General features: G+C 33.8%; 1 protein-coding gene and 1 non-coding gene across 2 annotated transcripts in view; both read right to left on the reverse strand.

Annotated features, from left to right (window-relative positions):
• The window catches only part of LOC107959844 (bidirectional sugar transporter SWEET4), a 37,906-nt gene extending 24,440 nt beyond the window's left edge, over positions 1-13,466 (reverse strand). Inside the window, exons 1-2 of the mRNA XM_041114258.1 lie at positions 13,309-13,466; positions 12,944-13,127 (exon numbers count right to left, since the gene is read on the reverse strand). The gene's annotated coding sequence lies outside the window, so the exon portion shown is untranslated. The remainder of the gene's footprint in view (positions 1-12,943; positions 13,128-13,308) is intronic.
• Positions 118-224, reverse strand: LOC121229741 (small nucleolar RNA R71). The gene has a single exon (XR_005927696.1). It is a non-coding gene; the product is annotated as a small nucleolar RNA R71 (small nucleolar RNA).
• Positions 13,467-14,877: the final 1,411 nt, after the last annotated feature.

Genomic DNA, 14,877 nt, shown 5'->3' on the forward strand with positions numbered 1-14,877 from the left:
TCATTGAGGAATAAGGCTAAACAGTGGTTGAACTCCCTGCCACGAGGTTCTATCACTACATGGGATCAAATGACTGAAAAATTTTTACTGAAGTATTTTCCACCGGCTAAGACAGCCAAGCTGAGGAATGATATCTCTTCCTTCTTGTAAATGGATTTAGAGACCCTATATGATGCATGGGAGAAGTATAAGGATTTATTGAGAAGGTGACCTCACCATGGGTTACCTCTATGGCTACAGGTTCAAACCTTTTACGACAGTTTGAATCCTTCAACTAGGCAATTGATCTATACAACCGCTAGTGGGACTCTGAATAATAAAACATCTGAAGAGGCTTATGAGTTTATAGAGGAGATGTCACTGAATAATTATCAGTGGCAAGTCATGAGAACGAAGCCCACAAAAGTAGCTAGTGTTTTTAACTTAGATGCGGTCACCATGTTGTCGAATTTGGTAGAACTCTTGAATAAAAAAATTGATGGTTTATGTGTTTCTACACAGGTACATCCAGTGATGCAATGCGACGCAAATAGAGGTGGAATTAATAATTTAGAATATTTACCCTATAGTCCTAGCATGGAGAATGAGCAACTAAATTATATGGGTAATAATTCTAGACCTCAAAATAATCTTTATAGTAATAACTATAATGCAGGATGGATAAACCACCTAAATTTCTCATAGGGTTTGAATCCCTCAACTAGGCAATTGATCTATACAACCGCTAGTGGGACTCTGAATAATAAAACACCTGAAGAGGCTTATGAGTTTATAGAGGAGATGTCACTGAATAATTATCAGTGGCAAGTCATGAGGACGAAGCCCACAAAAGTAGCTAGTGTTTTTAACTTAGATGCGGTCACCATGTTGTCGAATTTGGTAGAACTCTTAAATAAAAAATTTGATGGTTTATGTGTTTCTACACAGGTACATCCAGTGATGCAATGCGACGCAAATAGAGGTGGAATTAATAATTCAGAATATTTACCCTATAGTCCTAGCATGGAGAATGAGCAACAAAATTATATGGGTAATAATTCTAGACCTCAAAATAATCCTTATAGTAATAACTATAATGCAGGATGGATGAACCACCTAAATTTCTCATAGGGTGGTCAAGGAAATCAAATACCACAATTCCCTCCAAGTTTTCAACAACAACCTTATCAGCAAGAGAATAAACCAAACCTTGAAGAGATATTGGTAAAATTTATTTCGATGTTAGAGACTCATTTTCAAAACACCAAAACAACTTTGAAAAATCAGCAAGTGTCGATTCATGGGTCGAAAATCAAATTAGACAGCTTACTAAATTAGTTTCAAAAAGGCAACAAGATAGTTTACCTAGTAACACCGAACCCAACCCAAAAGAGCATGTGAAAGCAGTTACACTAAGAAATAGGAACGTGTTGATTGAACCTGAAAAGAAGCTACAACAGGAATCTAATAAGAAAAAGGACGAGGAGATAAAACTCGAAGTGAGTGAAACACCGGTACTTAAGGAATATAAACCACTGATCCTATATCCAAAAAAGTTGGTAAATTTCTTGAACTTTTTAAACAATTGCATATTAACTCACCTTTTGTTGCAGATATTTCGCAGATGCCCACATATGCAAAAAATTTTAAAAAGCTTTTAACAAATAAAAGGAAGTTTAAAGAGCTATCTACTGTGGAACTCAACGAGGAATGTTCAATTATTCTTAAAAATAAACTACCAACCAAGCTGAAAAATCCAAGAAGTTTTACTATTCCCTGTTTAATTGGTAGTTTAAATATTGAGAAAGCATTAGCTGATTTAGGTGCTAGTATTAATTTGATGCCTTATAAAATGTTCAAGCAGTTTGGTCTTAAGGAACCAAATCCCGCTAGGATGAGTATTCAATTAGCTGATAGGTCTATTAAATACCCTAAGGGTATTATTGAAGATGTCTTTATAAAAGTATATAAATTCATATTCCCTGTTGATTTTGTTGTGCTTGACATGTTAATTTTAGGTCGCCCATTTTTAGCCACTATTAGGGCTGTTATTAATGTGGGTGATGGTAAAATTGTGCTTAGGGTAGGTGACAAAGAAATTGTTTTTTAAAATCTATGATGCCATGCGATTTTCTAGAGAACAAAATGATTCATGTTATTTTATTTACTCTATTAATCATGTTATTCAAGATTCTTTACAAGAAATTGTGCATAAAGACACGTTGGAACTGTGTCTTGTCCAAGGAGAGAAGGTAGATGATGTTACTATTGTGATAGGTGAGACAAAAATGGATTTAAATTCTAATGAGTCTTCACTGAGACAAAAGAATTATGAGGGCATTGAGGTAAACGTTGAATTAAAATTAAAACCCTCTATTGAAGAACCTCTCAAATTGGAACTTAAGTAATTACCAAATCACTTAGAGTATGCGTTCTTTGAAAATAATTCTACATTACTAATGATTATTGCTTAAAAAATATAGCCAAATGATAAAGATGAGTTATTACAAGTATTAAAGGAACATAAAAGAGTCATAGCATAGAAGATTTCTAATATTAAAGGGATCAATCCTTCTTTTTGCACCCATAAAATTTTAATGGAGGATGAAGACAAATCATGTGTGCAAGCTCAAAGACGGTTGAATCCTAACATAAAAGAAGTTGTTAAAGCTGAGGTAATTAAACTTTTAGATGCTGGAGTTATTTATCCTATTTCTAACAGTACTTGGGTGAGTCCTGTGCAGGTTGTTCCTAAGAAAGGAGGCATGATTATTGTAGCCAGCGAGAAGAACGAGTTGATTCCAACAAGAACAGTCACGGGATGGAGAGTTTGTATTGATTATAGGAAGTTGAACGATGCCACGAGAAAAGATCACTTCCCTTTGTGATTCATTGATCAAATGTTGGAAAAACTATCTAGGCATATATATTATTATTTCCTAGATGGACTCTCTGGCTATTTTCAAATCTCGATAACTCCCGAGGACCAAGAAAAAATGACATTTACATGTCCATATGGTACGTTTGCTTATCAACGAATGCATTTTGGATTGTGTAATGCTTTTACTACTTTTCAGTGTTGCATGTTGGCCATTTTTGATGAACTTGTAGAAGACATTATGGAGGTATTCATGGATGACTTCTCGGTATTCGGTAATTCTCTCTATCTTTGTCTTAAAAACTTAAAACAAGTTCTAATGAGATGTGAGGAAACGAACCTTGTACTTAATTGGGAAAAATGTCACTTTATGGTTAGAGAAAAGATTGTGTTGGGCTATAAAATTTCTAGCAAAAGGATTGAGGTTGATAGAGCAAAAAATTGAAACTATTGAAAAATTACCTCCCCCTAATTCAGTTAAGGCTATTCGAAGCTTTTTAGGACATGCTGGGTTTTATAAAAGATTCATTAAAGATTTTTCTAAAATAGTTAAGCCTTTAACGAATTTGCTAGAAAAAGATATGCCTTTCGATTTTAGTCAGGAATGTTTAGAAGCATTTAATACTCTTAAAGACAAATTAATTAATGATCCGATTGTGGTTGCACCTGATTTGAATTTACCTTTGAACTAATGTGTGATGCGAGTGATTTTGCAGTAGGTGCAGTTCTTGGACAGCGAAAAGACAAGCATTTTCAACCAATTTATTATGCTAACAAACGTTGACAGTCGCACAAGAAAATTACACTATTACAGAAAAAGAATTGCTAGTTGTGGTTTTTGCATTTGATAAATTTAGACTATATTTGATATTATCTAAAGTTGTCATTTACACTGACCATTCAGCTCTTCGTTATCTCCTCACTAAATCAGATGTAAAACCTCAACTTAGAAGATGGATTTTATTATTGTAGGAGTTCGATTTAAAAATCCAGGATAAGAAGAGAGCCGAAAATCTTGCAGACGATTTCCTTTCTAGGTTAGAGAATTCACATCTTAAGGAGCTTGATGGGAATGAGATAAATGACTCGTTTCTTGATAAACAACTTTTGGTTATAACTAACTCTGAAGTCCCTTGGTTTACAGATATTGCAAATTATCTAGCTGCTAACATTCTACCAAAAAGGTTGACACATCATCAAAAGAAGCGATTCTTTGTCGATGTGAAAAATTATTCTTGGGAGGACCATTTCCTCTTTCGTGTATGTGCAGATCAAGTAATTCAGAGATGTGTTACAAAATTAGAAGCGAGTAAAATCTTGCAACACTGCCATTTAAGACCAACAGGAGGACATTACAATAGAACTATGACAGCACACAAAATGCTTGAATCAGGTTTTTATTGGCCCACACTATTCAAAGACGCTAACAGGTATGTTACTTCTTGTAATATATACTAGAGAATAGGTAATATTTCTAAACGTGATAAAATGCCTCAAACTTATATGCTCTCATGTGAAATATTTAATGTCTAGAGCATTGATTTTATGGGTCCATTTCTTAGTTCGTTTGGTAATAAATACATCCTAGTAGCGGTCGATTATATGTTGAAATAGGTAAAAGCTCAAACTTTACCTACAAATGATGTTAGAGTGGTAGTTAAATTTCTCAAGAAGCTCTTTTCTCGGTTCGGAACACCTAAAAAAATTATTAGTGATAGAGGTATGCATTTTTGTAATGCTCAATTTGGTAAAGTCTTTAAGAAGTATAGAGTGCATCATAAGACAGTTACCCCTTATCACCCTCAAACTAGTGGACAAGTTAAAGTTGCAAACCGAGAGCACAAACGTATCGTAGAGAAAACCATAGAATCAAATAGGAAGGATTGGGCGATAAAAGTAAATGACATTTTATGGACCTATAGAACTGCTTCTAAAACTCCCATAAGAATATTTCCTTACAAACTTGTTTATGAAAAAAGTTGTCATTTACCGTTTGAATTTGAGTACAAAACATTCTAGAATATAAAATTCCTAACCTATGATCTTAAACTTGTAAGTGAGAAGAGATTAATGTAGCTGAACGAGCTAGATGAATGGCGAGTGAATGCTTACGAGAACTCGCGACTATATAAAGAAGTAACAAAACGACGTCATGATGCTTGTTTGAAGCAGCCCAAACAATTCGCAGCTGGAGATATTGTCTTTTTATATAATTCAAAGCTTAGGTTGTTTCCCGGAAAGCTGAAATTAAGATGGTCAGGTACATTCATAATATAAATCGTTTTCCTATTCAGTATGATAGAGGTAACTCATCCAGAATATGGCACATTCAAGGTAAACGGTCATTGACTTAAACTTTATAATGGTGAGGATTCTAGAAATGATAGAGATGAGCTTCAGCTCCGCGAACCTTCGTAATTATGAGCACAAGGTAAGTCTAGCTTAGACTTTAAATAAGCGATTCTCGGGAGGTAACCCGAGTCTTAACACTACTAATTTTCTTATTTTCATTACATGGTATCTTTTAAAAAATAAATAAATAAATAGAAATGTCAGTTTTTAACTCACATAGCCTGGACAAACAGGCATGTCCTTGGCCGTATGGATCCTATGACTTAGTTTTAAAATTTGAAAAAAATCGACAATGAGTTACATTATTTGGCAACTTGGCCGTGTGACCACGCGTGTGTGTCATTGGCTGTGTGGATACTAGGACTTAATTTTACAAAAATCGACAGAGACACAACCTAAACTAGTCCACACGAGCATGTGACACGGGCGTGTCCTAGGCCATGTGAAACCTGGAGCTAAAATTTTCAATTTTAAAACAAGTCAGAGAGTTATACAGGCAAGGCACACGGTAGTGTGCGAGGCACGGCTGAGCCACATAAGCATGGGAGAAGCGAAGGAGGTTACACACAACCATGCGACACGGTTGTGTGTGCCACACAAGCTGGACACAAGGGCATGTTTGAGGCCGTGTGAAGACTGGGCTTTTATTATTAACTGACACGGGCTAAACAGAAGCCACACGGGTGTGTGACACAATCGTGTGGTCCAACACGGGCCTTACACAACTGTCACCCTTTTAAAAGCCCCAACTATATTTTATTTTTTTTAGTTTATCTTCTTCCTCCCCAGAAACCCGAACCATCGTCGTTCCCTTAACTCTCTTTTTTCGACCGTCGTTTACCACTCCGTAACATTTAATCCCGATCTTCCCCTTTCTCCCTCACTCATTCCCTTCGCAACCATCACCCACCTCTTTCGGTCGCCCTTTTCCTTTTCCCTCCCCTCGAAACAACACATGCCACACACACCACTAGCTGATCCTAACAAACACCAACCACTCCTCTCCCCTTACTCCAATAGAAAACCCGAGCCCCAGCCTTATTCCCCTTACGCGTACACCCCCACTCCCGTACGAACAACCCCTCCCTTTTCTCTTGTTCTCCTTCCTGTTTCACACCCCCACGCACGACTCACACCATTCGGTCGACCGATTCCCCGTCAACCGTCGAGCCCCCGCACCTCCGTTCACCGTCAGTTGTTCAATCGATTTCCCCTTTTGCCCTTCTATTTTTTTTATTTAATTCATTATTTATTTAATTCTTATCTATTATTATTATGATTTCTTTGTTTATTTCTTTATTATTATTTTCTTGTCAGTGGTTTTACTAATTTTATTTATTGCTTGGTTCATGTTTTATTTATTTACTTTCTTTATTAATTGATTTTGGATTGATTCTTGATTTAGTTGTTGAATATTCTTACTAGTTTATTTTATTTTATTTTATTTTATTTTTCATTCCCCATTTTATCCGTTCATTTTATTTTAGTTACTTTCATTGTTGATTTTATTCTGGCTAGTTTTAGTTATTCATTTTTATTGATAATTATCAATTTTATTTACATTTCCTTTGTTTTTGTTTGTATTGGCATTTTGCTTGTTAGTTTCAACATATTATAAGTCCATTCTCTATTTAGTCCAAATGTTGAGCTGAACTTGGATGCTTATTTCTTGTTAGCTTGCCTATTATGTTGATTCGTCAATTTGATTTCCTTGATTGTTTTATTGCAAGCATATTATGACGAACACTCGTGGCAAGTCTAAGACCGCCGTCCCCGCTCATCTTCGAGCATTTTCACCGAGGCCTATCACCCTTATCTTCGATTTTCGATAGGCCCCTAAGATGATTTATATCAATTCCTTCGCGTACGACCACTCGGTCTAGGCCACTATATCGATTAGGGCACGTTGGAGCAGGTCCGCCTAGCTGATGATGTTCGCGCCTTCATTACCACAGCTCTGTGGAATAGATTCTTCTCCATCATCGAGCCCACTTACATGGAGCTTACCTTGGATTCCTGCGCGATGTTTCTGGTACAGCAGGTCATGACGACTCATAACGAGCCAGGCACCATCACTTTTTGACTTGATGGTTTGGTGCGCCACATGAGCGTCCTCGAGTTCGGTGCTGTTATGGGACTTTACACAGAGGAATTTATGAGCGCCGAGAACTTCTTTTGACTTCATCGACACATCTATTACTTTCTATCTTAGTGTTGGACTGAGTTTATAGCAAGTCAGACACCATATGACGCGAGTTGCTTGAAGGCGACTTCTCTCCCTCCAGTTTTACGATACATTCATGCACTTTTAACTGATTGGTAGGAGGGAGAGCACTGGAGTCGTTAGTACTTATGACGCCTATTTTCTATGGAGCATGGCCACCGAGCATATCTTTGACTTGGCGTACTTCATTGTCTTAGCCTTTCACCATCAGACTGACTGCCACAGGAAGGGCCCTATCTATTTAGGCCCTTTTGTGACACGCTTCGCTCGACACTTCAGTCTCTTAGACACATCAAAGCAGTCTTCCACACTCACACTTGTAGGCCAGATGTCCCCACATGAAATCTGGACCATGATACACATGAGGATGATTAAGCAGAGTTGTGGAGCGGATCCCCCAGTATCGATTATTTCATTTTGACGCTCAAAATGAACCCGAAGACTTCACTGATGATGTTCTTCCCTATCACGAGGACCCACCACAGCTTCCACCTTCGAGTCACCATCATTCCTTCTACTCCTACTTCAGATGACATCTCCAAACGGCTCACTCGCTTCAAGCAGTACTGCGCTCAAAGGTTTGACAGTCTTGACGCGACATTGCAGAAGATCTATCAGCATCTCTATATTTCCTCTCCAGCGCTGACAACTCACGACACTGATGTGTCTGATGATGAGGACCATTGAGTCTATTTATTTTATTTTTATTTTATGGTCATTTTTATTTTTATTTTCAGTTTTTTTTATGTTTATTGTTATTTTCTTAAACTTCTTTTTTTTATATTTTAAACTATATTTTTATTCATTATGTTTGTTTCTAATTGAGTATAATCCCTTAATCTTCTTCACTACTTGTGTTTATTTTCTTAATAGCTTGCTCATAATCATGCACTACATTTAAGATTTGTCTACAATTCCACTTTTCACTATTTTGGGGATTTCATCCAATATTCAGGGTAGTTTCAATTCTCTCCCTCTCTTATGATATTATGTTTCTACCGTGATTGTTGTTGTTTGTACATTGAGGACAATGTACATCTTAAGTATGTGGGAGGTTATTTATATGATTATTAGAAAATCCCTAAATTATATCTTGTGTTCAAGTAATTATCTCATATTACTATTAGAATGAATTCTTATCGATTTGTTATTTTCATTGATAGGTTTTAGATTAAATTCGTAGATATTTGTGCATTGAATGTTTAAGCTTTAACACATGAGAGAATCAAGCATGATAAGTTTATTTTCAGAATTAAAAAAAATTAGGTTGTTTCCCTAAATTGAGGTATCACCTTGAAGTTTGAGATTTGCAAGATTGATATAAAAAATCATAATTTTTTGTGAGATTTTGAGCCTTTAGAGCATACATTTTTCTTGCTCATTTTATCATTGGTTATGAGTGTGTCAATATTGATGTGTTATTTTAGGACTTACTTTGATTATGCATGTCGAGACCACACATTTGATTTGATTTATTGAGATGATAAAAGTACTTAAGTTTAAACCCACTTATCCCATAAAAAGCCTACCTTTATAATTAACCCTTAGCGAACCCCTTTTGAGCTTAACACACCGTTTCTTGATTTACCCATTAATGATAACCCATAACTCATTTTTTGTTCATTGAGAATTTTTCAATTTTATTGACTCTATTTTTTTATCGAGATTTGATTTAGTTAATTGGCTGATTAAGCTTTTTGATTAAGTTGTAGAATTATTTCTTCTTATTTACATATAAAATCATCAAAAAAAAAAGAAAAAGAAAAAGATATAGTTATTCAGTTTTTTGTTAATTGAGCTTGAACAGTTAAATTCATATCTTGAAAAGAAGCTCGTGTTATTTTTGAATAGTTTAGATTGATGTAATTATTTGTAATTCAGCATTTGTTATTTTTCTAGTTAGGTAATTTATCAATTTGATCTCGATTCTAACCATTTTTTTCAGCCTTTCTCCACACCCTTAACCTAAGCCCCATTACAACCTCTTAAAGACTTTTTGATTTGTGTATCGTCTCATTTTATAGTGGTGGAGATTTGATTTTCATGCAAGCCTATGGTAATGACTTTTCATGTTTGACTATTGAGTGCTTATTTTTTAACATTAAACACTTTGAGCGATTTGAGTGAATCTTTAGTGAGGATGTCAATTCTTGTCGATTTTGAATTAAAGGTAATTAATTAAATAAGGGGAAATTCCTATGTTTTCATGCTTAAAAATGTTCGACTTTGACTGTTTGAATTTTTAATGCTCTTTTAGTTGAATTATCAATGTATGATTATTTTTGAATTATAAAAAAACATTATTGATGAGAATTATGAATTGAGAAAGTTTAATTTTAATTGTGAGTTGAGGATTTTGCTTGAGGACAAGCAAATGATAAAGTGTAGGGATATTTAATAAACCATAAAAGTAACATGTTTTAATCCCATGCTTGGCATGTTTTTGGATAATTTATTATGTGAATCAATGAATTTGATGCTCTTAATCCTTTAAATTTATGTTTCTATATTAGGTGAGTATAAGGAAGTGAAAAAAGTAAAAAATGGGTCAAAATCAGACAAAAAGAGTTGTTTTCAGGAACCACACGGACTGGGCATTTTCACACGGGCTAGGCACACGCCTATGTGCCAGCCAGTGTCGATTTCGAACCCTACTTCTCTTTTACGGGGAAAAGCCTAATCTTTAGGGTTTCTGAGCATTCTAAAGTTTATAAATACATATCAGAAGAGGACTAGAGAAGATACACAAAGTAGAACGAAGAAATTACTCGAAGGTCGTCGGAGTCAACTCAGAAGCAAGTCTCCTTCAAGATAGAAGATCTCTATTCAAATCTCCTTCGAAGTTTTATTGGGTTTCTTATGCCTTGTTGTTATTTTAATTTTGAGATGTTTCCCTCCCTGAACATGAACTAAATTCCCTAAATACCTAGAAAAGATGAAACCTATGATAAATTTTATTATTTAATTTCTGATTTACATGATAAATACTTAATTTCTTGTTCTCAATTATGTATGCTTATTTCGTGTTTTGATATTTTTAAGATATCGATTCATATTAAATGTGCTTATTCAGTGGAGCAAAAGTCCCTATTTAAGAGTAGATCTAGCATAATTAAGTGAAGTTACATGCAATCCTAAAAATAGGATGACATAAATATACCGGATTAGATTCAAATCTAATAGGAGAATCCATAGATCGAGTTAATGCGGCAATAGGGGTTTTAATTAGAAAGAGATTTCAATTAATCAACTTAGAGTAAGTTATTCTTATTTTCGAAAGAAATATTAACATAATTTAGGGATTTCTACGGATCAAGGCACAAGTGAATAAATTGTTTAAATTAGATTCAAAATAATAGGTGAAATCTAGGTGGATTCTTTCCTGGATATTGTCTTTCTCTTTGGTTATATTTCAGTATTGTCTCATTCCATTCTCTGTCGCGTTCTTAGTAATTAGTTTAGTTAATTATAGATTAAAAACAATTCCTCAATTTATCGGTTGGATAATAAAAAGATAGTAATTACTAGTATTTTTAGTCCTCGTGGGTACGATATTCCTGACTCACCATAACTATACTACAATTCGATAGGTGCGCTTGCCTTTGTCGTGATTTTAGTTAGTTAAGTGACTCATCAATCATCCTTGCGAAATTTCTCAAGAATCTTGTCTACATAGTGTGATTGAGTCAATGCAAGGCCTTCAAATGACCTTTTGATTTGGATGCCTAAAATTATGTCAACAAGTCTCATATCTTTCATGTCAAATCTTGAATTTAACAAGTTTTTGGTCCATTTTACCATTTCGTTGTTACTTCCAACAATGAGTATGTCATCAACATAAAAACATAAAATTACATATCCATCAACAGTGGTTTTGACATACACACATTTGTCATACTCATTAATTTTCAATCCATTTGATATCATGACACCGTCAAACTTTTCATGCCACTGCTTTGGTGCTTGCTTAAGTCCATACAAAGACTTCACCAATCTACAAACCCTTTTTTTTTGCCTTAGAGCTACATGACCCTTAGGTTGTTCTATGTAAATCTCCTCATCAAGATCTCCATTTAGAAAAGTTGTCTTAATATCCATTTGATGAACACAAAGTGGCAATAGCAAGTATCATCCTTATAAAAGTTATTCTTGATACAGAAGAAAATATATTAAAGTAATCAAGGCCTTTCTTTTGTCTATAATATTTTATAACCAATCTGGCCTTGTACTTATCAATTGTTCCATCTACTTTCATTTTTCATTTGAAAATCCATTTAGAATTTAATGGTTTAATTCCTTAAGGTAGATCCACTAATTCCCATGTATGATGTTTCATGATGGAATCAATTTCACTCTTGATAGCATCTTTTCAAAAAGTGCTTTCAGATGAGAGTATAGCTTCACTATAAGTTTAAGGTTCAATCTCCAGCATATAGGTTAGAAAATCTTATCTAAAGGACTTTTCCACCCTTGCCCTTTACTTCTTCTTAGCTCTGCCTCGACTTCAACCTCTTGTTGAAAGTCTTGATTATCAATAATCTCTAAAGTTCGTTTTGTTGAACTTAACCCAACTTTATTAGTCTTACAAGGGAATATATTTTCAAAGAATGAGGCATTTTTAGATTCCAATATCATATTCTTGTGAATTTTAGAATTCTTTGATTTATGCACAAGCAACCGATATTCATTGCTGTGGCGTGCATAACCAATGGAATTACAATCCACCATTTTAGGACCTATTTTTATTTGCTTCGATAAAGGAACCATTACCTTTGAAAGACACTCTCATATTTTCAAGTAATTGTAGGAAGGTTTCCTACCCTTCTATAACTCATACAGTGTCTTTTTTTTTTTGCAGGGTACCTTATTTAAAAAGTAATTCGTTGATAAAACAACTTGAAAACCCAGAATTTCCTAGCATTGCGTTCATCATTTCCTTTAGGCTTCTATTTTTCTGCTTTACTACTCCATTGGATTGAGAAGAGTATAGTGGTGTCACTTCATAAATAATACCATGTTGTGCACAAAATTTACCAAATGGTTCAACATATTCACCACCACGGTCACTTCTCACTCTCTTAATTCTTTTATTAAGTTGGGTTTTAACTTCCTACTTATAGAGAATGAATTTCTCTATAACTTCATCTTTGCTTTTAAGAAAATATATATAACAATATTTTGTGCTATCATCAATAAAGATAATAAAATATTTATTCCCTCCTCTAGTTTGATTAAACTTTAAGTCACAAATATCACTATATATTAGATTAGGTGGTTCAGTATTTCTTTCAACAAATTAAAATGAAGACCTTGTTAGTTTTACCTCAACACATGTTTCACATTTATGATTATAATTAATGTGAAATGAAGAAATATGATCTAAGTTAATCAATCTACATAAAGTATCATAATTAATTATCAACTATATTTAGGAGTTGGACAGATTGGAAGAGGAAATGAGTACCTGTTTTAGAGTAAATAAGGAATGAAGACTGTTAGAAGGCTCATACCTCAAAATATCTACCTCGTGGGTTATAGTAAGAAACGCGAAAAGGGAGGTTCTGGTCTCAAAGTCACGGTTACACACTGGTGTGGGGTCGACCTTTGGAGTGGAGGCCCTCGCATGCTTAGAGGCAGTGCTTTCAGGGGTTGGTATGGGGTTGGCAGAGGCGATAGTGGAGGGGGATTCCAAGTCTGTCATTAACAAATGCAAAGCAGTTTTAGCAGATAATCACAAATTAGCACATACATTAGAGATATTCAAAGAGAAAAATAAGGATTTCGTTTTATTCTATTCAGACATGTGCATAGATTGCCTAATCAGTTAGCCCATAGTTTAGCCACGACGATTTTAAAGAAAAAGGAAATGGTTTACCTGGTAGGTTGCATTCCTAGTTACGCTCATTGGCAAATAGAGATGGGGCAGCCAAGGGAACCAGACTGAAGTGTCTTTGTTGGAGAAAGAGAGTAGAGAGAAAAAGGGTCCCAAGCTGAATAATCAGACTTTCTTCTTGGAGATCTGGAACTGACAAACTGAAATAATAATGATAGTGGAGTGGGTGCCAGTGCAATGAGTCAAATTGGGGTTTGTTTTTATTATGTTTCTATAATTCTCTTTATCACGGGCCTTTGAAGTTTTGGGCCTGCCTGGAACTATTTTTAAATTGGTTATGTTTCTTATGTTTTCTTGGTTTGAATAAGAGCCAAGTTTGATTTTTTTTTAAAATTAATTTTTCAATTCTCAAATGAAAACATACATGATTTAGGTTCTTCATATTTTCAGCCATTTTCGACGTTTGTTTCATGTAAAATAGGATGGTCCACGTAAAATTACTTTATTATTCTTGTAAAATATTTTATCAATTTTTTTCGTAAAATATTTTCCAAATTGATAAGGCTCTGTTTACTGTAACACCCTCATACTTGTCCTGAACATTAGGTCAAAACACCGAGATTTTACATTCTTTACTACATTCTTCACTTATCAAATATTTTCTTATAAATTTTCATAACTTTTCAATTTAGTCCTTTTTTGTTATAAAAGTTTAATATTCACTAATTAATCATATTGAATCATTTTTCTTTCTTGTTACATTTTAATCACATAATTTATCTCAATATGTTGTTTTACATATCAAATTTCTATGTATTTCACTTCTATTATTTCATCTACATATTTTCTCAAGTTTAACAATTTTAGTCCTTGTCATTATAAAATTTTCATATTTTTCCACAATTTCACTTTTGCAATACTTTATGCATATTTCATTATCTCATAACACATTCATTAAACTTTTATCATAATTTCCTTATTCATATATTAAATTGTTTCACACTTAAATTGTTATACAATTTTCAGCTTAGTCTCTGTTGCCATGTAATTTATTTTTCATCATATTAACACTTTTATCAAATAATTTCATTATAATGTCTTATTTCACCTAACAATTTTTTATGCAGATCACTCCTCTTGTTTCAATTATAAATTTCACAAAGTTTACGATTTAATCCTTAACATCATGAAGATTCATTATTTACTATAATTTCACCTTAATATCACTTTGTAATAAATTCACTACTTCATAAATCTCAAATGTATATTTGTTTAATTGCAAACAACTTTTACGAAATATTTTCAAGAAATCTACCAAATAATAGAAAATATTTTACACAGATTCATCTAAATATAAAAAATATTATTTTTTTCGATAAAGGTAAGTTATTTTTCAAAAACCATTTTATGGGAAATAAACGGATTAAAATTTTATATACTGAGGGAACATCTAACTGAATAAAGAAAATCATTTGAAATGCAATTATTTAAGTACAATTAGATGTAGTCAAAGGTCTAACTAAGGGTATGATTGTTGCCATCACAACATATCGTAATTGTATTATTAGTTGTCGCACGATTAAAATAAGAAATAAGAAATAATGATAATTA

Source organism: Gossypium hirsutum, chromosome A05, assembly GCF_007990345.1.
Source record: "Gossypium hirsutum isolate 1008001.06 chromosome A05, Gossypium_hirsutum_v2.1, whole genome shotgun sequence".
NCBI lineage: Eukaryota > Viridiplantae > Streptophyta > Magnoliopsida > Malvales > Malvaceae > Gossypium > Gossypium hirsutum.